Source organism: Macaca thibetana, chromosome 10 (assembly GCF_024542745.1).
Source record: "Macaca thibetana thibetana isolate TM-01 chromosome 10, ASM2454274v1, whole genome shotgun sequence".
NCBI lineage: Eukaryota > Metazoa > Chordata > Mammalia > Primates > Cercopithecidae > Macaca > Macaca thibetana.
This window is the reverse complement of record NC_065587.1, coordinates 72,726,157-72,751,084: the sequence shown is the minus strand read 5'-3', so window position 1 is coordinate 72,751,084 and position 24,928 is coordinate 72,726,157. Positions and strand designations below refer to the sequence as shown.

The 24,928-nt window shown below is 41.6% G+C and overlaps 1 protein-coding gene across 3 annotated transcripts in view; it reads left to right on the top strand.

Moving 5' to 3' along the window:
- The first annotated feature begins 970 nt into the window (after positions 1-970).
- Positions 971-24,928, top strand: part of RNF24 (ring finger protein 24) — a 93,025-nt gene continuing 69,067 nt past the window's right edge. For 2 of the 3 annotated variants that reach the window (XM_050745263.1, XM_050745262.1), the window contains exon 1: positions 971-1,111. The gene's annotated coding sequence lies outside the window, so the exon portion shown is untranslated. Of the gene's footprint in view, positions 1,112-1,465; positions 1,532-24,928 lie in introns of those variants that run through there. The other variant, XM_050745264.1, reaches the window with a different exon arrangement.

Sequence of the window (24,928 nt, the reverse complement as noted above, 5' to 3'; positions counted from 1 at the left end):
ATTGCAGGAAGAGCTTAGCCTCCCAAAATCGGAGGTCAATTTATTGCCCGCCCTGTAGAATGGGAGCCGGAAGTTGAGGAGTGGATGTTAATAAAGGAATCCACTGTTTCTTGCACACACCTCTCTCCACTATCTGGGCAGGGTCTAGGTCTCATCCATCACCAAGGTTCTAGCACTCAGCTGAGAGGCTGCAGCAGGAGGGGCAGATGGAGGAGGGTGTGATGCATACCATCTCCCCATCAAACTAATGGGCACCCCCCACCCCGTGACCTTTCTTGTGTCCCCGGGGGCTGTCAAGCTGCATGCTTGACAGGAGGTGGCGTTCCAAGCTTTCACTTGTTTTGTTTTGTTTTGTTTTTGAGACGGAGTCTTGCTCTGTCGCCCAGGCTGGAGTGCAGTGGTGTGATCTCGGCTCACTGCAACCTCCGCCCCCCGGGTTCAAGTGATTCTCCTGCCTCAGCCTCCCGAGTAGCTGGGATTACAGGCATGCGCCACCACGCCCAGCTAATTTTGTATTTTTAGTAGAGACGGGGGTTTCTCCATGTTGGTCAGGCTGGTCTGGAACTCCTGACCTCAGGTGATCCACCCGACTCGGCCTCCCAAAGTGTTGGGATTACAGGCCTGAGCCACTGCGCCCGGCCCCAAGCTTTCACTTTTAAAAATGCTTGTAGGGCACGCAAAAACACTAAACGGTCGATGGACAAGGTCTGTCTGGCGTAGTTCTAACCGGGAACAGCGCCAGCGGGCGGTGCCGCACCAGGCCTGGCCAGGGGGCGCCGCGCCTGCGCACTGCAGACTCTGAAGTCACCGAACACTCCGCGGGGTGGGCGGGGGGGGGGGGGGGCGGCGCTGCCCGGGCATCCGGGTCCCTCACCCCGCCCCCGCTGCATGAATGAGAGGCGCGGCGCCCGCCCCTCCCCCGCCGGGCCCGCCCCTCACGAGGGGCCGCAGCGCTCAGTCAGCCGCTGCCACCTCAGCCGCGCTGTGTCCGGACAGACACTCGCCGCCTGCAGCCCGCCGCCCGCCGCCTGCAGCCCGCCACCCGCAACCTGCCGCCCGCCGCAGGGCGCTGACGGTCCCGCAAGTCTGCCGCTGCAGCCGGCGCACCCGAGTAAGTGAGCGAGCGAGGGCGGGGGCGCCGCGGGCCGCCGCCCCCGGGCTGGGGTTTGGGGGACTGAGCCGGTCCGGGTTCGGGATGCTGAGGAGACAGCGGGCCCGCGCCCCTCTCCCACACACACACTCTCGGGGCGTCTGGGCGGGCCGGGCGCGGTGCGCAGGGGTGAGGCGGTGGCTCCAGGCTGAGGAGGGACGCGGAGGAGGGTCCGGCGCGGCCCCGGGACCGGAGGGTGAGTCCCGCACAAAGGGCGGAGCGGGGCTGTCACCGGGAGGTCACGGAGGGAAGGTGCGCGGGCCCCCGCACGTCCTGTTCGCCGAAGCCCTGGCATCGGATCCCCGGGCGTGGGAGGCGGCTGGGATGAGCTGGGAGGCGAAGAGGAGGATGGCGAGGACGCTGTCTCCGCGTTGGTGGTGGGTGCGTGCCTTGGGGGGTGCGGCGTGGCAGTGTTTTCCTGGTCCCCGTCCACTCCTCCCCTTTCTTTGTGGCGCTTGTCTCGTGCCCCGTTGTCACAGTGTGCATGGCAGTGGTCGGGGTGGAGACCTCTCCCCTCGGCTTACTCATTAATGAAAGTCACCATCTGTGGACAGGGGGCCTGTGTGCTTCCACAGGCCGGAAAATTAAGGACCCTCCTTTGTTTCTGGAGACCTAATGGTGTGTGTGTGTGTTTGTGTGTGCGCATGCAAGTGAAAGGGACATCTATGAAATGAGAGAATCAGATTGTCAAAAAGGGTATGAGGAAAAGGGGAGGGGATATAACTTCATCACACCTTTACCCAATTCTCTGATGTTGTTTCAGTTTTTTCTCACTGTAAAACCAGCGGGTTTTATTCATTGGAAATGTGCATCTGAATTCTCATATATCTGTGTTTCTAGAATACTTTGCCTTTTTGAGCTTAGTTAATGGTAAGATTCTCATGTCTGTCTACATAGGAATACTCCAACGTATAGGACACTGCTTTCTGGGTTTAGTTCATTGATAATTTGTCAGAATGCTTGTAACCATGTCTATAGGAATACTCCAATATATCTAGGACACCGTTTTCTCCGCTCCTGAATACAGGCAGATTTTGTTTCTTTCTGCCTGTCTGTGTTAATAAGAAGGTGGTCCAGCAGGTTCTCTCTACCTCCTTGCTTTTTTTTTTTTTTTCTTAATGCTCTGGCAGAGGGTTTTATTGCATATTACCCTGGCATGCGCCCTTGCTTTGATGTGAATTTTCCTGTGTTCTGTTGTCTGGTTGTACAGCCCAGCTCAATGGCTCCTCTTACAGGACTACTGGAAAACAGAACACCTTTTTTCATTGTCCTCATCCTCAGAGAGAGAAGGAAGCTCTGTAGGTTCCCACAAACGTTGACTCTGTCAGACTCCCTGCCTGACTTTGTTGTGTTGGTTAAGTTATGAAGAGTTGCAGTTGATGTAGACCAGTTAAAAAGAGGCTATTGGGATAGCACCAGCTCTTCCTTGCTATTTTGTTTTTAAAACAAATTATATGAATTTTGCAAGATAGTTGTTAACTCTGGTTGCATGATGATTTTCAGTTTCTTTTTTACCCATATGCTTTTACAGGGTGTTGGAAAATTAGCCAAACTCAGTTACAAGAAATACACCTCCAAGATATTTTTATTATGGGCCAAATGCAGTGGCTCACACCTGTCATCCCAGCACTTTGGGAGGCCGAGGTGGGTGGATCACCAGAGGTCAGAAGTTTAAGACCAGCCTGGCCAACATGGTGAAACCCTATCTCTACTAAAAAAATACAAAAAATTAGCTGGGCGTGGTGGCAGGCCCCTGTAATTCCAGCTACTCCGGAGGCCGAGGAAGGAGAATCGCTTGAACCCCGGGAGGCGGAGGTTGCAGTGAGCCTAGATCGCACCATTGCATTCCAGCCTGGGCGACAAGAGCGAAACTCCGTCTGAAAAAAAAAAAAGAAAGAAAGAAAGAAAGAAAAAGATATTTTTATTATGATCTTTGGATTCAAAATAGCGGTTTTAAAAAATTAAGAGGCGCTTATATTCGATAATATGAATAATTGTATGAGTTCTGTTTTCTTTAAGAGTCTCTTTAATATTTTTAAAAATCACATGTATTTTAATTCCTAGTAGTTTTCAGTGAAAATGAAATGTAAACTAAGCAGTCTTCCACAGCATCTGTTTATGTATATTCCCTCTGTTTAAAACATTTGCTTTTAATTTGAAGGGGAAATTTTCCATGGTTGGATCAGGATACATTATTCTTAGTAAAATTCTTACCACGTTCAAATTCTTTTTTTGTAAGAGTGAAAAAAAAATTAATGAAAGTTGATTTTTCATTTGGGGAAGTTTTGGTTTTATGATGCATGATTTAAATAAAATCTCAATATAAATTAATTTAATTCAGATAAGTTAATTTAAAACAAGAGCTTTTATGAAGGAAAAATGAAGCAGGAGAAAAAAGCAAGAGCTTTATTAACTAAAGAAGCAACCCAATGCATTTATAAACTGCCTGTCTTGACTGCATAAGACATTTTCTAGGAGTCTCCTTAAAACAAACCATAAGGGGAAGTCTTAGATAAACAGAGTAGTATAACCGGAATTATCACTGAAATAGGCTTGCACAGTATCGCAATTTCATGGAAGCTTAATTTTGCAAGAGTGACTTAGCTATTTTTAATATCAACAAAGGAACCTAAACACAGCCTGGCCTTGTTATTCAGCATTCTGTTAATCAAAATATTTGCCAACCCATAGTTTAGCATTCTGTAGTATGATGATTGAAGAAAAATTCTAAACAAACTTTTAGATGATTAAAATAGATACAATAATGTTAAATGCTGTTTTAGTAGTAAATGTTTTTTCATTAGAATAGTAATATGTTGGTGATGGTAAGAGCATATATGGTAACACTTTGTTAACTAGGATCTATTATCTTCCCAATAATGTCTCATCATAAAAAGTAATTTCTTTTTCCATTGAGCATTCTCTATCAATAATTGCTTTTTTGTTTTTTGGGAGTTTTTATTTTTATTTTTTGAGATGGAGTCTTGCCCTGTTCCCCAGGCTGCAGTGCAGTGGTGTGATCTCGGCTCACTGCAACCTCTGTCTCCCAGGTTCAAGCGATTCTCCTGCCTCAGCCTCCCCAGTTGCTGGGATTACAGGCACCTGCCACCATACCTGGCTAATTTTTTTTTTTATTTTTGGTGGAGGCGGAGTTTTGTCATGTTGGCCAGACTGGTCTTGAGCTCCTGGCCTCAAACCATCTGCCTGCCTTGGCCTCCCAAAGTGCTATGATTATAGGTGTGAGCCACCACGCCTGGCCAATAATTGTTTATTGTTTTAAATGGGAGTTTATTCTAAGATCAGTAATAACGTTATTACAATGTGTTAGCTTGAATCATACGAAATTGCCATGTTTTAGACTGAGAAAAATTCAAAATCAGCAGTCTTACATAGTTCAACCACTCTCAACTCTTACCGGTTTCTTTTGGTATTTACCTTTATACTTATTTCATTTTTAATGTTTATACTGCTATTTCTTAGCTTTTCACTTTTGGATATTATCTGTGGACTTCTATTTTGGAAGTTGAAGACTTAACTGTCTCACACAACTGTCCTTCCATTTCCCACTCATACTTGACAGTTAGGTCGGTATTCAGTATTTCTATGACTGACAGTGTACCTATTATTCACAGATGAGCCACGTAGGGTACTATTACTGTGTTTTCTTCATGAACAACTTTTGTTGCTCCTAAATTAAATAATTGCCTCTTTTGCTTGTTTGGTTTTCATTTGCTGAGTTTTCTTTGTATCGGTCACTAATTCATCCAAACTCTATGACAAAACTGTTTATCTTTGAATATTCTCAGGTAACCACTCACTTTCATTTCTTTTCCCCAGGAGATGGTCCTGCTGGAGCCCCCTCTCTCCTATTCCAGTCTGGACTGGTTTGCTCCCTGGACTACTGCATAGCCATCATCCTGGGACTTCCCTTTGTCATCATCTTGGGAATTCCCTTTGCCTTCCTCCTGTTAGGTCTTCTATTTCCTGGACCCTGTGTCTTCCTTGTTCTTGAGTAGCTTCCTGAGAAAGGGTACATACAAAATCTGAAATTCCTTCCTGAATTCAGAAGTTACATGTCTGGAAATGCCTTCATTTTACCTTCATACTTGAATGGTAGTTTAGCTTGGTGTTAAAATCTGGATTGAAAATTAATGTCACTGTTTTGAAGACATTGTTCCATTAGCTTCCAGTGTCATTATTGAGAAGTCCAATGTCATTTTAATCCCCATTCCCTTTTTCTTCCCACTCTGGAAGATTTTAGGATCTTCAGTTTATCCCTGGTGTTCCTGACATTTCATGATGTACTTTGGAATAGTTATTTTTCTTTCCTTTTGCTTGTGGGGTAGATTGTATTTTCCAAAAATGGCTGTACATGTATGTGTATGCACACTCCCCCCCATCTCACCCAATATGCTATTATTTGTGTTGTTGTTCATGCCTCCATCAAACAGTGGGGTCTTTGTTTCCTCCTCTTAAACCTGTGCAAACATGAATTCTCCCCCGAACGTTTTGGGTCTTGAGCTTTGTGTTTTAAGAGCACAGTTGCAAGATCAAGAGCATGCACCTGGCACTGCTAGGTGCCCAGAGCCATCAGGCCAGCATCTCTGCTCCCATTTGCCTTGTGACCACTGTTCAGGCATTGAGGTTAAGCGCTGTAGATGTGTATGTATTCATTGAGAGAGGGGATTAAGTTTTTTTTACTTTTAAATGAAATCATCAGTGAAAATATCAGTTGACATCAGAGAGAGTTTCTTTCAAGCAGTGAAATGAACGAACATTAAGGCTGTCAGGTGCAGTTTTTAAAAATCCACCTTAGGAAATGACAGAGCTATTCAAGACCAAAAAAGAAACTATCTTGAGCTTCATGATTAAATATGTCATTACTAAATGTAACAAATAATATTGTTTGCAAGAATTTCTGTGATGAGAACATGGAAGCAAAAGGAGCTGCATAGATCACAGCTTGATAGAACATTGTCAGTATTTTTGTGTTTATCTCATGGATGCTTATTATTATTATTATTATTATTTTGAGATAGAGACTCATGCTGTTGCCTAGGCTGGAGTACAGTGGCTCAATCTCGGCTCACTACAACCTCCGCCTCCCAGGTTCAAGCGATTCTCCTGCCTCAGCCTCCAGAGTAGCTGGGACTACAGGCGTGTGCCACCATGTCCAGCTAATTTTTGTATTTCTAGTAGAAACAGGGTTTCACTCTGTTGGTCAGGCTGGTCTTGAACTCCTGACCTCGTGATCCACCCACCCCGGCCTCCCAAAGTGCTGGGATTACAGGCGTGAGCCACCATATCTGGCCTTTTTTGTTTGTTTGTTTGAGACAGGGTCTTACTCTGTCACCCAGGCTGGAGTACAGTGGCATGATCTTGGCTCACTCCAACCTCTGCCTCCCAGGTTCAAGCGATTCTCCTGCCTCAGCCTCCCCAGTTGCTGGGATTACAGGTGCCTGCCACCATGCCTGGCTAATTTGGATACATATTTTTAAAACATCCTTTGTTTACACTTTAAAAATTTTAAAATTAAAAATCCTTTTTCTCTATTTGTAGCTGCTTTATCATTCACTTGGCTTTTCAATGACACCACCCAAGTGGCTGGATATTACAAGAGAACTTCAGATTCATGACCAAAAATCTGAAGTAGGCACTCAGCACTGCCCGACAAAGCTACCATTGATTCCTAATAAGATCTTTTTGCCTATCACTATTTCATAACTTCTCTCCACTCCTTAAACTCATCAGCAACCTACCCCTCCTACTCAGATGAGCTGACCTCATAATTCATTGAGGGTTTAGGAGATATCGGACAGAAACCACTCATCTTGCCCCCAACCAAATCTAGAAGTCTGCCTTCCTTAGACCCATGTTTTCTGTCTCCTATGGGAGGCAAGTTCCCCTCTCTGCTGTTTCCCTCCTCACATCTTCTATACCTCATGCTCCCTCATATCTCACAGCTTCTGCATTTGTGCCCTCTCTCTTGCATCATCAGCAACTCTCCAGGGGGCTATCCATGTCAGCATACACACATGCTGTGATGTTACCCATCTTTAAAATCAGAATAGTAAGCTTCAGCAAAAAACTTTTCCCTGACCCTCCTCTATCCCTTTCTGTTTACCTACATGGTTAAGTCTCTCAAAAGAGAAGGTTACGTTTCTTCCCTACCTCCTCTATAGTATGTACTACCCTCTGAAATTCTGTTGGTTAGTAATTTTTGTGTGACTTACCCTCAATAGAAGGTCAGCTCCAGGAAGGCAAGGACCTCGTCTGTCCTGTTCACCACTCTGTCCCCTAGGACAGCAGGTGGCACAAGTATCTACTCAATATATGGGCAAAAGAGGCACAACTGACCTGGTAAAATAGCTTTTGATTTTTTAAAATTTCTAACAAGAGAATCCATGTTTTTTTAATTACTCACCATTTTTTGCTACACTTAAGAGTTGAAAAAATTATGAAGAGTGTATTAATGATCGAATTTTGCCCTGTGTTACATTTCATTCTTTCATAAGTATGACTTAATATTGGCAGTCTTGGACCGGGCGCGGTGGCTCATGCCTGTAATCCGAGCACTTTGGGAGGCAGAGGTGGGTGGATCATGAGGTCAGGAGTTCAAGACCAGCCTGGCCAAGATGGTGAAACCCCATCTTACTAAAAATACAAAAAATTAACTGGGCATGGTGGCGGGTGCCTGTAATCCCAGTTACTCGGGAGGCTGAGACACAGAATTGCTTGAACCCGGGAGGCGGAGGTTGCAGTGAGCCAAGATCGTGCCATTGCACTCCAACCTGGGCAACAGAGCAAGACTCTGTCTCAAAAAAAAAAAAAAAAATATATATATATATATATATATATATATATATGTATGCAGTCTTGCACCTGGACTCTGGCATCAGACTGCTTGGAGTTGAATTCCAGCTCTTTCACTTTTTGGTATGTGACCTCCAGCAGGTTTCCTAACCTCTCTCTTTCTTCATTTGTAATGTGGATAATAATAGTTCCTACCTCATGTGTTTGTTTTGTGTTCCAAATGAGATAATACGTAAAATGCTAAACTCAGTACTTGTCTTGGGAGTAAACTCAATGAAAAATAATAGTAATTATAGCCTCCTGCAGTTTATAATATTTGACTCTGACTTGGTCTCTAGTATTTTTGTTCAAAATACTGTATCTCCTCGGGTATATGGGCTATCAGTATGATGATTCAGCTGTTCTTGGTTTTGTGTGTGGGGTGTGTGTGTGTGTGTGTGTGTGTGTGTGTGTGTGTGTGTGGTTTTTAAGAGAGAGAATCTCATTCTGTCATCCAGGCTGGAGTGCAGTGGTATGATCTCCAACTCACTGCAGCCTTAACCTCTGGGGCTCAAGCAGTCCTCCCACCTCAACCTCCCAAGTAGCGGCAACCACAGGCACACACCAGCATGCCAGACTAATTTTTTTGTTTGTTTTTTTGTAGAGACAGGGTCTTACTATGTTGCCCAGGCTGGTCTCAAACTCCTGGGCTCAAGTGACCCTCCCAGCACCTCCCAAAGTGCTGGGATTACAGGCGGGAGCCACCGTGCCCAGCCAATAAATCATTTTGATCAGCTGATAAAATATTTGTATTTCAAGCCAAGTCCTGTTCTTTGTTTATTTGGTTTTCTCAGAGGTGAGGTTCTTTCTTCATGTTATTCCACGTTAAGTTTTCTTATTTCTGGAAATGAAGCTTTAAAAACACCCAATATATCATCAACAGACTTTTTTTTTTTTTTGAAGTAACTATAAGTGTTCTTTTTGCCTACTAGCTAGCTGGGAAGGTAAATATATGTAGCAGTACAAAGTATGTTCTGAGGACCACATAAAAAGTACAGATAGGCTCTGTAGGAGTTCAGACTGGGGAGAGTCAGGTACTTCTAACCCTAAGGGATTCCTGCAGCTTTTCTGCATGTTAAGTAGTCTGTTTTAGCTTATTCTCTTATTCTTTGTCTTGGTTTTTATTTTGAAAGTTTGCTTAATAATCATGGGAATATTTCAGATTTAAAAATACAAAATATATAAGTTAAAATTGAGAGCAATTTTTAGATGTAGAAACTGTTTCTTGAAGTAATTGACTTAGCATTTGCTCTGCCTCTTTCTTTTCTTATCTAGGTAGGTAGTGGGGACTCCTTCAATTATCTGAGCAATTCAGACCTCAGAATGTAGTGTTGGGTAAATTGAGAGTTCTAAAAGAATGCCAGATGGTTTGAAAGGAACTGTGAGCATTCCAGCTAGTGTAGTCCTTTGAAAGTCAGTTGGCAGAGCCTTCTCTGCTCTGAAGGTAGGAACCAGACACTTTGTTCCATGCCAGCTGGCCCAGGAGTAGCTGGCCAGTGGCCTGGCTTTTGGCTGGCCACTCTTGGGAAAGCTGGCCTGGGCCCTCCATGTGCCCTAAGGACAGTCTGATACCAGAGAGTTGCTCTAGCCCTCCATAGTACCCCAGGGAGTTGGAGGAAGCTTGCAGTAGCAAGAGAAAGGAAACTGCTTTTTAGATAACGTTACAAGTGAACCTCGTGTTACAAATTTACTCTAGAAAAGTTTAATGTAATTTGAATTTTTATGGATTCACTACTGTTAGGTGTATTAAAGTTGCAATGAACTGTAGTGAATGTTTTTATATTGTAAGTAACTTCCAGGTTACCTGCTTTCAAAGTTCCAGTTTTTATTTGTCGACTTTTCTTAAAGTGAGGTTTGTCTGTTCCTTTTCTTGTCATCTTCTAAAGTTTTAGTCATTTGAATTAGGAAAATTTTTCCATCTTGTCGTAAAGCTTGCTCCTGTATAAACCATAGATTTTTTTTTTTTTTTTTTTTTTTTTTTTTTTTTGAGACGGAGTCTTTGGAGTCTTGCTCTGTTGCCCAGGCTGGAGTGCAGTGGTGCTCTTTCTGCTCACTGCAACCTCTGCCTCCTGGGTTCAAGCGATTCTCCTGCCTCAGCCTCCTGGGTAGCTAGAATTACAGGCATGCGCCACCACACTCAGCTAATTTTTGTATTTTAGTAGAGACAGGGTTTCACCATGTTGGCCAACCTGTCTTGAACTCCTGACCTCAAGTGATCTACCCTCCTCGGCCTCCTAGAGTGTGGGGATTACAAGTGTGAGCCACTACACCTGGCCATAAACCACAGACTTCTATAGAAGGTTAATTATGTATGTAGTCTTAGCTCGTCTCTCATTTTGATGGTACTTACATTTTCCCAATTAGACAGGTGCTTGTATCAGATAGTTTTTCACTTCCTTTAGCAAATTTAATATCATAATTGTTTAACTGACAACAGAAGAAGTGCAGATATCATACGGCAAGAATAATGAGCATTCTGTTCATTTGATGAGTGTTTATTGAATTCTTAAAATTAATAGCTTCACTGTATCAGTATGCTTTATGTTGCCTTAATTTTTTTTTTTTTCACATTTGGAGATTGAATGGTGCTGCAGTATCTGTTAAGTTTATTAAGTTCATCTCAGCAAACCAAAAAAAATTATAGCTACCTGTATCTCTTTATTGTTCCTTCCCAAATCTAAGCATGTGAAATTATGCTCAGTGATATAAATTTGAAATAGAACCTAGATATTATATCTAAATAGTCTCTTTATCTTGGACTGAATGAAAAAAGTTGACAGATAATGAAACATCAAATTATGAGCTAATGTAGTTTGTGGGAAATGGGTGGGAAGGGAAATCAAAGGTGTAGGCTTTCATTCATTTTCTTTAGCATGAAACAAAACTTCAGAAATGTGTTGGACATCTCATGCATGGCTATAATTAAATAAAGGCTTTAGCTCAAACTTGTCGATTATCTCTGTAAACAGGACAGATGGAATTTTTGGGGTAGTAAGATTTTTTTTTTTTTTTCCTTAAATCACAGAACAGAATATCAATAGCCAGGGGCAATATTATACTTAGAAAATCATCTTTCATATTGGTTAACCTATACTAAAAAGCTTCTATGCCAGTAGCTTTAAATATATTGCCTATTTACTGCTTACAGCAATCCTCAAAGAGTTGTTTATGGATGACAAACTACAGATCAAAGAAGTAACCTGTTCAGGTTTACAAGTTCAGGGTCCAGTTTTGAACCTAGGCCTTCATCTTCTAGAGCCTGTCACAGTTGATGTTACCAACTTTTCACAAGAATACAGTCTCTTTACTGTTCAGATGTTATCCTGTACTGGCACCTCTGGAGGGCTATTGATAAGGGAAGTGCAGAGATCTTTGCAGAGAATAGCTGGAGAATAAGAAGAGATTTGGGGGGGAATCTATATTTTTTAAATCTCTTCTGATGCTCCTGAAGAACTACTGCAGTAAATAAAAATGACTTGTCAGAATCAGATGAAGCAAAGGGGGTTTATTAGTTTCCTAACATTGCTGTAACACAATTACTATGAACTTAGTGGCTTAAAACAACAGAAAGTTGTTCTTTCACAGTTCTGGAGGTAGAAGTCCAAAATCAAGGTGTCAGCAGGGATGCTGTGCTCCCTCCAAAGACTCTAGAGGGGAATCCTTCTTTGCCTCCTTCAGGTTTTGGTGATTCCACACATTCCAATCTCTGCTTCTGTCTTCACATGGTCTTCTCTTTGTCTCTTACAAAGACACTTGCCATTGGATCTAGAATCCATCCAAATAATCCAAAATGCTCTCATCTCCAGATCCTTAAATTATATCTGCAAAGATCCCCCTTTTTTTTTTCATAAATGAAGTCAGTTCAAATAAAGTCACGTTCACAGATTCCTTGTGTTAAGAAATGGAAATATCTTTTTGAGGGCCACCTTTCAATCCACTAAAGAGAGTAAGATTTTTCCTTGGTAATAATTTTTACTTTGATTACTGTGTCACATAGAATCCAAGATTAGACAAGTATTCAGCAGACCATGATACAAAGTGTGGAAAGATACTGGCAGTATAGAAAGACAGAAGATTGAAGTTCAGGGGAAGGTTTATGGGATCAAGGCAGCTTTCATGGAGGTTGTATTGCTTGAGGTACATTATGAAGGATGGACAAAATTTTATCAGGTAGTTGGGGATAGCCTGGGATGTGCAGATAGTGGAAGTATCAAGAACAAAGATAGGGAGTCATCTTCAGGGAACCATAACTAATGCATTTGACTGAAGTCTGGTATTTAGAGAAATAGTGGGGAATGAGGATGAAAAGTTCGGGCCAATTCATGGGAGGCCTTTAGCATTGAGCTGGTGAATTTGTACTTGGTTTAGAGTTGCTTATCCGTAAGAATGCTATATTGTAAGAGTTTCTGGCCAGGCTTGGTGGCTCACGCCTGGAATCCCAACACTTTGGAAGGCCGAGGTGGGCAGATCACCTCGATCAGGAGTTTGAGACCAGCCTGTCCAACATGGCGAAACCCTGACTCTACTAAAAATTACAAAAATTAGCCAGGTGTGGTGGCACATCCCTGTAATCCCAGCTATTTGGGAGGCTGAGTCAGGAGAATCTCTTGAACTCAGGAGGCAGAGGTTGCAGTGAGCCGAGATCGCGCCATTGCACTCCAGCCTGGGCAACAGAGCGAGACTCTGTCTCAGAAAAAAAAAGTTTCTAACAGGGGCCCTCAAAACAATGATAAAACCCTTTGAAATAAATATGTAGATTTTGTTTCAAAATAGATTTTTCAGAAGATTCCATAACCCTAAGAAAAGGTTAAGAACTACTGCTCTAATTTAAAATGAAATGTTTTATGCTTTGAAGATGTTTCTGGAAAACTATTGATTTTCTCTTCTGTTTACTTTGAATTGCTTGGAAGATAATTTGAAAATTGACCTCCAAAGAAACTTAGCGCTGTCTGTGGAATATATTGTAAATTTTGTATATTAAAAGTTAAAATACTATTTCAGAAGGGATGTGAAGGAGGCCCTGGATTCTTAGAAAATGATTACACAAAAAGAAAAATTCTGGGCCGGACGTGGTGGCTCATGCCTGTAATCCCAGCACTTTGGGAGGCCGAGGTGGGTAGATCATGAGGTCAGGAGTTCAAGACCAGCCTGTCCAAGATGGTGAAAACCCGTCTCTACAAAAATTAGCTGGGCGCAGCAGCAGGCACCTGTAATCCCAGTTACTCGGGAGGCTGAGGCAGGAGAATCACTTAAACCCGAGCGGCAGAGGTTGCAGTGAGCTGAGATCATGCCACTGCACCCCAGCTTAGGTGACAGAGTAAGACTCTGTCTCAAAAAGAAAAAAAAAAAAAGTAAAGAAAAATAAAAATTCACAGCATTCAGTTCAGAATGCAGCTGTGACTTCTGTTTTCTGTGTCTTCATTTTCTCTATTTCAGTTCATTACCACCATCCATTTAGAACTCCAGAATTATATAAAAGCATGACCCAGTTCTAAGGGGAGTAAATGGACAACTACATTCCTAAAGTTTTTTTTTTTTAATGTATTATATAAAACCTTTTTTATCTACTGTTGATTTCCAGTGAAATAACCTACTTCAGGAAACAGTATTTATATTATATAGTTGTCATATTTGAGGAAAAAATAATATTTTCCATATAACTTATTCTGATTCTAAATAATCAACTGCCATGACTTTTTTTCATTGGTCCTTTTGTTTTCTACCTGAGATTAATATTATTTAATAGGCTTACCTATACTTTTTTTTCAGACTTTTCTGCTAGTGAGGTTCTTCTTTTAAATTTTTTTATTATGGAAAAATTGTAAACACATCCAAAAGTAGATACTACAACATACTCCCCTATGCCTATCAGTGGTATTCAACAATTAACAAGATTTTGCCACATTTGTTTCATTTATCCTTTCATCTTTTACCTTTCTTTGCTGAGGTTTTGTTTTTTGTTTCGCTTTTTCTTTTTTTTTGAGACGGCAGTCTTGCTCTGTTGCCCAGGCTGCTGTGATCTCAGCTCACTGTAAGCCCTGCCTCCCGAGTTCACACCATTCACCTGCCTCAGCCTCCCGAGTAGCTGGGCCTACAGGCGCTCGCCACCACACCTGGCTAATTTTTTTGTATTTTTTGTAGAGACAGAGTTTCACCATGTTAGCCAGGATGGTCTCGATCTCCTGACCTCGTGATCCGCCCGCCTTGGCCTCCCAAAGTGCTGGGATTACAGGCGTGAGCCACTGCGCCCGGCCACCCTGGCGTACTTCTATATGGACCTCTAAAAAATAAGGACATTGTCTTAGAGAACCAGAATGCCATTCTCACACCTAATAAAATCAAGTTGCTTCTTGGTTTCATCTAATAGCTAGACTTTGTTCAGCTTGCCAGATTGTCTCAAGAATATCTTTTATAGAGACGGTTTTGTTCATCCTGGGATTCAGAATCCACAGATCACATTTGGTCATTTTGTCTCTTACGTCTGTGGCAATTCCTCCTCCCCATTTTGTTTTGTTTTGTGTAATAGACTCATTGTAGGAACTGGGTCAGTTATTCTGTGGAATTTCTCACATTTGGGATTTGTCTGCTTCATCATGGTGTCAGTTTGTTGCTCTGTTCTGTGTGTTTCCCATAAATGGAAATTAGTTCTAGAGACTTGATTAAAATCAAATTTAAGGTTTTTGGCAAGAATAAGTTACTAGGTGCGTAATATTGCATCACATCCAAAGGTCCATGGTGTCTGGCTACTCCGTTTCTAGTGTTGCTAAAAGACTCCACTGATGGTTATGTCAATGTAAGTTATTTCTTCTGTGGTGGCAAAATGTTGATTTTCTTATTCTGTTATCTCTTGCACATATCAACTAGGACTGTTTGGGGTTACTCTGAAATACAGTTTGTATGAGAGACTGATGAGTAATATTATACTATTGTATATTTCATAAGATAATTATTTTAATCAGAGTAAAAGGAATTGAGTTAATTGAATTGAGGATTTATATTTTGTTTTAATGAGGGTTACAATGAAATTCTGAGTACTGTAGCAAAATGGAAAAGATTGCTCTTCTGTTATAACTGAGATATGTACTCCAGTACCTCTGAAAATTAACAGTAGGGATATATGGAAGACTTTTATAGACTAGAGTCAAGCAGCGGAGAGGAAAGAGTACTAGATTAGCATAAAAAGTCAGGGGATTACCAGGATTGCCTGGGCCTACCCCCCATTCCATAAATGCAACCGAATGTTTAATCCATTAATTCTTCATAAACTAGTGTCTCTGGAAGGATAAATGCTACTAAGTTCCTGGAGATAGGTTCTGCATCTGGAATCAAAGACAAATGATAAAGAGACACTGCAAACATACATTATTTTTAACTTTATTTCGTTAATAAGATGCAAAGGAAAATAGTAATGATCTTTTCTAGACCTGTTTGCTTAAAATAATATTTTTAGAGAGCTAAACCTTTGATCTAGAGCTATTTAGTATACAAAGAATACTGTTCCCCTCCTTATCCTGTCTCTGCTAACCCCCCTCCACTTGACTGAAATTAGGAGAATTTGTTTTTTTATAATAGTCAAGAACCTTATTTGCCCATTTTTTATAATTTGTCAGAGATATCACTTAGTGATTCCAAATTCGTAATTACCCTAGGACTTATACTATTGAGGGCGGCTAATTTGAATACAATCAGATCCTTTAGTTTCTCTTTGTTTCTTTCACGCATTTTAATTTGGCTTTAAATCTTTTGAGCAGAAGGAGCTTGACCAGTCAGATCTGTGGTGCACATATCATCTGAACAGGCAGAAATGAAAACCGCAGGACATGCTTTGCCTTGTTTATGTTTTCTAATATAATTATTTCTCTCCAGCAATTACTGGGTTTTTCACGTGTGTATATCTCTAAAATATTTTCAATGTTATTGTGAAATTGCATGTAGACTAAATAAATGAAAGTTGTATATTGTATAATTAATGCCTAAGTATTTTTAAAGGCAGAGAGAATTCTTCATTGAATATCAGTCTTTATTTCAGTTGTACTTTATGGGGGATTGTTCCTTGATCACCATTTCTGATAATACCTTTTGTTTAACTTCATGTCTTCACATTCCTATGCCGTTAAATTACTGAGTATGAAATGCTGAGTAAAGCCTTATTATTAAAATCCCGCTGCATTTTTCCTTAAGTCAGTTTGTTTTTATTCATCTCCTGAACTCATATATCCTGGGGAAAGTTATCTTAGTGTCAGATGAAAAGTAAACAAGTTGGTATTCTTGGCCTAGTAACCATCTCTAGACAACCTCTAATCATATTATTTGAGAAGGCCATTAAAAGTATGTGCTACCAGTCGGGCGTGGTGGCTCACACCTGTAATCCCAGCACTTTGAGAGGCCAAGATGGGCAGATCACCTGAGGTCAGGAGTTCAAGACCAGCCTGACCAACATGGAGAAACCCCGTCTCTACTAAAAATACAAAATTAGCCCAGCTTGGTGGTGCCCTGTAATCCCGGCTACTCAGGAGGCTGAGACAGGAGAATAGCTTGAACCTGGGAGATGGAGGTTGTGGTGAGCCGAGATCGCGCCATTGCACTCCAGCCTGGGCAACAAGAACAAAACTCTGTCTCAAAAAAAAAAAAAAAAAAAAAAAGTATGTGCTACTGTGATTTCTCTATAAGGGAACCCTTGCTATGTTTACTGATTATGTTGTTTACTTAAAAATGATATCACTGCGGGTCTTCTCTGAAAGGTAAATAACGCCATTATAGGCCAGGCCCAGTGGCTCATGTCTGTAATCCCTGCACTTTGGGAGGCTGAGATGGGTAGAGCACCTGAGGTTAGTAGTTCAAGACCAGCCTGGCCAACATGGTGAAACTCTGTCTCTACTAAAATTACAAAAAATTAGCCGGGCGTGTTGGTGGGTGCCTGTAATCCCAGCTACTTGGGAGGCTGAGGCAAGAGAATTGCTTGAACCCGGGAGGCAGAGGTTGCAGTGAGCTGAGATCACACCATTGCACTCTAGCCTGGGCAATAAAAGCAAAACTCCGTCTCCAAAAAAAAAAAAAAAAGAATGCCATTATAAAGGGATGCGTAAAAAGACCGTAGACAATACCAGTATAATTTTTAATCAGTTGAGCTAAGCACGAATGTTGATTATTCTTCAAGGCTCTAAAATTGTTTTAGTGCTGAAAATTACATTTTTCTACCTGTTGAATTAAACAGATGCTTGTAGAACACCTACTATGTGCACGTCTTTGTGCTAGGTGCTGAGCAGTAGGATTGATTTCACCATTCTGATGAAAAAGACAAACTTCCTCTCTTCAAAGATCTCTTCTAGGAAATTTTGTTTCAACTCTGTTGCTTCCTGGCAACATTTAATACAACCAGAACCTCACTGCACTTGGGCCCCACCATCAGCCTTTGTCCTGTTTTCTTGTTTGTTAAGTATGTGGAGATGTGGGAACTAGAAAGTGGTAGAGCACAGCTTGTCCTTTTTTTTTTTTTTTTTTTTTTTTTTTTTGAGACGGAGTCTCTCTCTGTCGCCCAGGCTGGAGTGCAGTGGCGCAGTCTCGGCTCACTGCTAGCTCCGCCTCCAGGTTCTTGCCATTCTCCTGCCTCAGCCTCCCGAGTAGCTGGGGCTACAGGCGCCTGCCACCACGCCTGGCTAATTTTTGTATTTTTAGTAGAGACGAGGTTTCATTGTGTTAGCCAGGATGGTCTCGATCTCCTGACCTCATGATCTGCCTGCCTCGGCCTCCCAAAGTGGTGGGATTACAGGTGTGAGCCACCATGCCCGGCCCTCTTCTTTTTTTGTTTTTAAGAGACAGGGTCTCACTGTCACCCAAGCTAGAGTGCAGTGGTGCAATCTTAGCTTACCACAACCTCAACTTCCATGCTCAAGCAATCTCTCCACCTCAGCCTTCTGAGTAGCTGGGACTACAGGCGCATGCCACCATGCCCAGCTATTTATTTTTTTTTTTGAATTCTTATAGAGACGAGGTCTTACTCTCTTGCCCAGGCTGGTCTTGAACTCCTAGGTTCAAGTGATCCTCCCACCTTGGCCTCCCAAACTGCTGGGCTTACGGGCATGATCCACCATGCTGGCCTGAAACTTTGCTCTTTGGTGACTACAAATCTTACACATTCTCCTTTCTTTCCTGTACCAGAAATAAGGGTGATTTTTGTCTTTTAAGTAATATTTCAATCATTTCATCTAATATGCGTTTTGGATTTACAATCTTACCTTTATTCATGTCAGTAACTATTTATTGAGTATCTTTTATGTGCCCCGTGTTCAGCGTGAATTTACAGAAATCTACATTTGTGGTGAGAAACACTTGATGAATAACCCCACTACATTTTATTGTTTTAGTTCACTTCTGAGTTTATTAGATCTGACATCATTTTATTATTTTTTCAGACATTTTACATATGATCTGACTTAAAAGTTCCTGTAATTTGAAAAAAACTGGCTCTTCATGAGGTTTTTTTTTTTGAGAAGGAGTCTCGCTCTATCACCTGGGCTGGAGAGCAGTGGCGTGATCTCAGCTCACTGCAACCTCTGCCTCCCGGGTTCAAGCAATTATCCTTCCTCAAGTCTCCCAAATAGCTGGGACTACAGGCGCACGCCACCATGCCTGGCTAATTTTTTGTATTTTAGTGGAGATGGGGTTTCATTGTGTTGCCCAGGCTGGTCTCAAACTCCTGAGCTCAGGTAACCCGCCTGCCTCGGCCCCCCAAAGTGCTGTGATTACAGGCATGAGCCACTGTGCCTGGCCATGTATATTTTTGCACGGTAAGTTCCAAGTAAATTTCCATAAAGGTAAAAAAGAAGCAGGGTGATATACAGAAAAGCTTGTGGGATTTTTGACCCTATTATTTGTTACGTATTTCGCCTTCGTGAATCACTATTTAGCCTCCAATGGGGGTAATTATCATTGAATATTCTAGTTATTGTCAGTGTAGTTTGTCTCCTTTAATGAAATGCTCTCCTAATGATTATTGTTACTAAGCAAGGTATAACAACAAACAATTTTTGCTACATCTCAGTTCTCCTCTTTTTATAAATATGAGATCAGTTATGCTGCCAGCTTAGCCTGGCTGTTGAACTGTGGCTGGTCAGAAGTTCCATTTTGGTGGATGTCAGATGATGTAAAAATTGTAACTACTTAACTGCGCTACATACTTCTTAACTTTTAAGGAGATTGTATATGCATTAATATCCTTTTTTTTTTTGAGACAGAGTTTCCCTCTTGTTGCCCAGGCTGGAGTGCAGTGGTTCCATCTCAGCTCACTGCAGCTTCTGCCTCCCAGGTTTAAGCAATTCTCCTGCCTCAGCCTGCCAAGTAGCTGGGATTACAGGCTTGTGCCACCACACCCGGCTAATTTTTTGTATTTTTAGTAGAGACGGAGTTTCACCATGTTGGCCAGGCTGGTTTCGAACTCCTGACCTCAGGTGATCCACCCACCTCGGCCTCCCAAAGTGCCAGGATTACAGGCTTTAGCCACCGTGCCTGGCCATTAAAATATCATTTTTGATGATTGTTTTAGGCAATTCTCTTTTGCCTTTTTTAAACAGCTTTATTGAGACATAATTTATATCCCATATAGTTCGCTCAAAGTGTACAATTCAGTGGCTTTTAGAATATTCAGAGTTGTCTATCTATCACCACAATCAATTTTAGAACATTTTCATTATCATTATTCCAAGAAGAATGGCCTTTGCTCCTCAGTCCCCTCATTCTCCCCACTCCTCCCCCTTCCCTCACTCTAAGCAACTACCAATCTACTTTCTATAGATTTGCCTATTCTGGGCCTCTTATATAAATGGAATTTTAAAAATATATCCTTTATGACTGGCTTTTTTCACTTAATATGATGTTTTGTTTCTTTTTTCTTTTTTTTAATATGATGTTTTCAAAGTTCATCCATGTTCTTTTTTATCTTAAGGTTCTTAGAGGTATACTGACTTATCCCAAAGAAAGAAGAGATGAAGTGACTTTTTTTTTTTGAAACAGAGTTTCGCCTCTTGTTGCCCAGGCTGGAGTACAATGGCACGATCTTGGCTCACTGCAACCTCTGCCTCCTGGGTTCAAGTGATTCTCCTGCCTCAGCCTCCCTAGTAGCTGGGATTACAGGCATGCGCCACCACGCCCAGCTAATTTTGTGTTTTTAGTAGAGACGGAGTTTCTCCATGTTGGCCAGGCTCGTCTTGAACTCCTGACTTCAGGTGATCCGCCCGTCTCGGCCTCCCAAAGTGCTGGAATTATAGGCATGAGCCACCATGCCCAGCCGTGACTTTTTTTAAACAAAGAAAATTAACTAGTGTTTCATGAGTCTTCAGTCACAAATGACGAGAAAAGCCCTATAAACAGTTACTGTAGCTATAGACCTAAGAATGGTGTTCTAGTGTAGCATGTGGAAAAGGTTCATGTCCCATCATTTTATCTGCATTTGTATACATGAATAATGTCATGGTTGTTAGTGAATCTTTCAGTACAAAAGATAATAACGTGCAACTCTATGGGACTATTGTAACTAAAACTGTTGTAACACTCTCACTTTTATTTATAAAAGTTATTTTTATTTATAAGGGTTATTCTCTTTATTTTATTTTATTTATTTATTTATTTTTATTCTCTTTATTTATAAGAGTTATTCTCTTATAATTAATTTTCCAGCTGACTATCCTGCATAACGGAGACATTCTTATATAATATATATGGTTACATGCTACATTTTTGTTTTTTGTTTTGTTTTGGTTTTTGAGACAGAGTCTTGCTCTGTCACCCAGGCCTGAGTGCAGTGGCCTGATCTCGGCTCACTACAACCCCCACCTTGCGGGTTCAAATGATTCTTCTGCCTCAGCCTCCTGAGTAGCTGGGATTACAGGTGCACGCCACCACAACTGGTTAATTTTTGTATTTTTAGTAGAGATGGAGTTTCACCATGATGACCATGCTGGTCTCGACCTCCTGACCTCAGGTGATCCATCCACCCTGACCCCCAAAGTCCTGGGATTATAGGCATGAGCCACCACATCCAGCCACTTGTTACATTTTTTATTTATTTTTGTTTTATTTTATTTTTTGAGACGGAGTCTCACTCTGTCACCCAGGCTAGAGTACAATGGCGTGATCTCGGCTCACTACAACCACTGCCTCCTGGGTTCAAACAATTCTCCTGCCTCAGCCTCCTGAGTAGCTGGGATTACAGGCACATGCCACCAGGCCTGGCTAATTTTTTTTTTCTTTTTGAGATGGAGTCTCCCTCAGTCACCCAGGCTGGAGTGCAGTGGCACAATCTCAGCTCACTGCAACCTCTGCCTCTCGGGTTCAAGCGATTCTCCAGCCTCAGGCTCCCGAGTAGCTGGGACTACAGGCATGTCCCATCATGCCTGGCTAATTTTTGTATTTTCAGTAGAGACGGGGTTTTACCATACTGGTTAGGCTGGTCTCGAACTCCTGATCTCAGGTGATCCACCCACCTCGGCTTCCCAAAGTGCTGGGATTACAGGCGTGAGCCACGACACCTGGCCTAATTTTTGTATTTTTAGTGGAGTCGAGGGTTTCACTATGTTGGTCAGTCTGGTCTCGAACTCCTGACCTTGTAATCTGCCCGCCTCGGCCTCCCAAAGTGCTGGGATTACAAGTGTGAGCCACCATGCCTGGCCACATTTTTTATTCTTATGTGAGCCTGATGGGCTGAATGTTAAGTATTTTATTTCGGGATACCCAATTATTGCATATTAGTATAAATGAGATGTTGGAGACAGGATACATAGAAGTGCAACCCTTAGAGCATATTCCCCCTCAGATTTTTGCATGTGGTTTAATAAATAAAAGCCAGCCTTTTAACTTTGAAAACCCAGCCTCTCTGTGCCTCAATTTCTTCCTCTGAGAAGTGGAGCATTTGGACTGCGATACTTAATTAGTGCTGAATATAGTTCTGTGAAAATAATTGGCAAATGTATTGCTGATGGTCCCCATTACTTCTTGCATCATATCAAAAAGATTACATTGTAATGTTAGATTTCCTATATTCTAATTAGTTGCTTCATGTAGTGTCATAAGTATCTGTAGCCTTAGCAAAAGCGTATTTTTCTGTCCATGTGCAGTGGCTTACATCTGTAACCCCAACACTTTGGGATGCCAAAGCAGGAAGATCACTTGAGCCCAGAGGTTTGAGAGCAGCCTGGGAAACATAGGGAGACCCCATCTGTGGGAAAAAAAATTAATTGGCTGGGCATGGTGGCACATGTCTGTGGTTCAAGCTACTCTGGAGGCTGAGGAGGGAGGATTGTTTGGGCGTGGGAGTTTGAGGCTACAGTAAGCCATGATCACACCATTACACTCCAACCTGGGCAACAGAATGAAACCCTGCCTCAAAAAAAAAAAAAAAAAAAAAAAAAAAAAAAATCCTGTATTTTTCTGAACTAGAATTAGAATCCATGATCTGTTATTCTAAATGGTCTGTGAATACAAAATAAAACAGTACTGACCTACCTAGAACATCAGTATATTAGAAGGGTTCAGCTGTGAGTGACAGAAAACCTGAAACAAGTGGCTTAAAATAAGATTAAAATGTATTTCTTATTCATGTAAAAGTTGGTACAGATCTGGAATGGAGCTTCATGGCATCAGGGACATTTTACCACTTACTCCTAGTTCTCTCTTACCACTCTACCCTCTTCTTGGGTGTAAACCTCATTTTTATTGAGCAAGATGGTAGCACCCATTGCAGGTACAGGATGGAGAAAGGGATGAAGCAGAAGATAGAAGGCACCTGTCAGTGTTCTGTTAAGCATGATTCCCAGAAAACTTCATATGCATCAGTTACATTGGCCAGAACTGAGACATATGGCCATGTACAGCTGCAAGGAAGGCTAGGAAGTGTAGTCACATGCTCAGCCAAAAATTATAATTAAGTGGAAGAAAGGGAGAACAGATATTGAGGGTGGGGTAGGACAGAAAACCATCAGTCTCTGCTACAAACTCGTTAATGATAAACAAAGGGAAAAACCAAAGAGCAGCTACCATTATGTCTCTTCCTCTAGATAAGGAGGCTTCTGTTTCTCATAGCTGATGTGAATTCTCTCAATGGAAATGTCCATTCAGAGAATATACTAATATACAAGACCTGATCTCTACAAAATATATATATATATATATGTATTTTTAAAATGTCTTTCTCTTTTCTGTAGTTGTGTTAGTGCAGAGAATCTTCCAAAAGAAACCTGCTAAATATATTTTCTGGTTTGAATTTTGGAGTTGATATTATGGTTTATAAGCCAACCTCTTGTGAGTTTGGTTAAGTGTAAATTTTTCCAGTGAGTCTGTGAGCCCCTGGGGAAAATGATGAAGCAGAGAATAGACCCAACCCTTGACATACTGTGACCTTACTGGGAGCATATATCTTGTACAGCTTCATATGACCTGAGGCGCTCATCATGCATTCCTGATCTTGAAGGAAGAGAAAAATTACAAACTTAGATAGTCTTTAATATATCCATCTATAAAACCAGAATAATAGCACTTTGTGTGATGAAGATTAGTAGTAGTCTTGTAAAACATTTTTATAAAGGAAAGAGAGCTTTCAGGGCTAATGAAATTGCAAGTCTTGATTCTTTAAGACTCATTTAGAGGATTATTCGCTGTTCTGAAATGATTGTGATTTTCAGCATTTTTGAAAAAAATAAAATCAGCAGAACCAAATTCACCCCCTAAATATTGGAATAGCATTTGATCTGCCCCGTTGTCTCAGTTGTTCCATTGCCTGCCTAAAATCATTTTAAAGATGAAGTCTTCACTATCTTTCTTAAAAGAATGAGGTGATCCTAGTAGACAAAGGGGAGACTTTCAAGCAGTGCTTAGGAGTATAATATCTAGAAATGCAAGGTAATTATCACCAGTGTCAACCTACCAGGCAGCCTGCACACTTTGCTGGATTCATAACCATTTGAAGAATGCTGAATTTGTCATGAACATCTTAGATGCTGTTTTGTGGCTATAGAATTCTCCTTCTACAGAATTTAGATCTAAAAACAGATAGGCTTTTAATTTAAACAGGTTGGCTATCTGGAAATTGTTGTTGAAGAAAGGTAGCTAAACTGATGTCTGTTTCTCAGTATTCTGTACCCTGTCCCTGTCACTTCAGAAAGGAGTCCCCTTGTGGTTCAGGCTCAAAGATGTAGATCTAACCCAGAGTGGCCCAGGGAGATGTGCTCAGGCCCAAATGATTCTTAACCCCAATGCCAGCCTCACACCAGAGAACAAAAAGAGACCTGATGGTAATGATGAGGACTCACTATATGCCAGGCACACCCCAGAGGTGGATGTGGGTAACTCTCCCTATTTTATAGATGGGACATTGAGACTTGCCTACAGTCGTAGTGGTGGGGTGTGGCTAAACTCAACTCTGCAAGGTTAATGCCTCTGCTATGCCATCTTTCACGGAACCCACTTACTGCCATCCAGCTTTCTCTAATTTGCTCTGAGTTCCTGGCTATGAATTGCTAAACTATCAGTGACATTATCTTCTCTCACTTTTAAGGCTCTACAATGAAAGAATCTTCCATTTTTCATTTGTTAGCTTGTTGCTGTTTTCCCACTCTAGAAGTGCTTGTGGTTTACTAAACTTCTTTATTTCACTTTTAGTGCATACAGTTTATGCTTTCTAGTCTTTTGTCTTCAGGGATTCTAAACTCCTGTGGGAATTCTGGTACCTTTTCGGGTAACTAAGAATTCACCATTAAAGTCCTGGAATTAATGTGCTCAATCTAGAATCCTCAAGAATAAGAAGTGAGCTATCAAGGTTTATAGAGAACCCTGTTGACACTTCTCCCAGAGTAGCTTCAATAGGGTCCAAAGACTCTTCACCTTTCACAGGGGTTTGGGTTTGAATTAGGATCACTGACAGCTCAGCAACTTTTATGC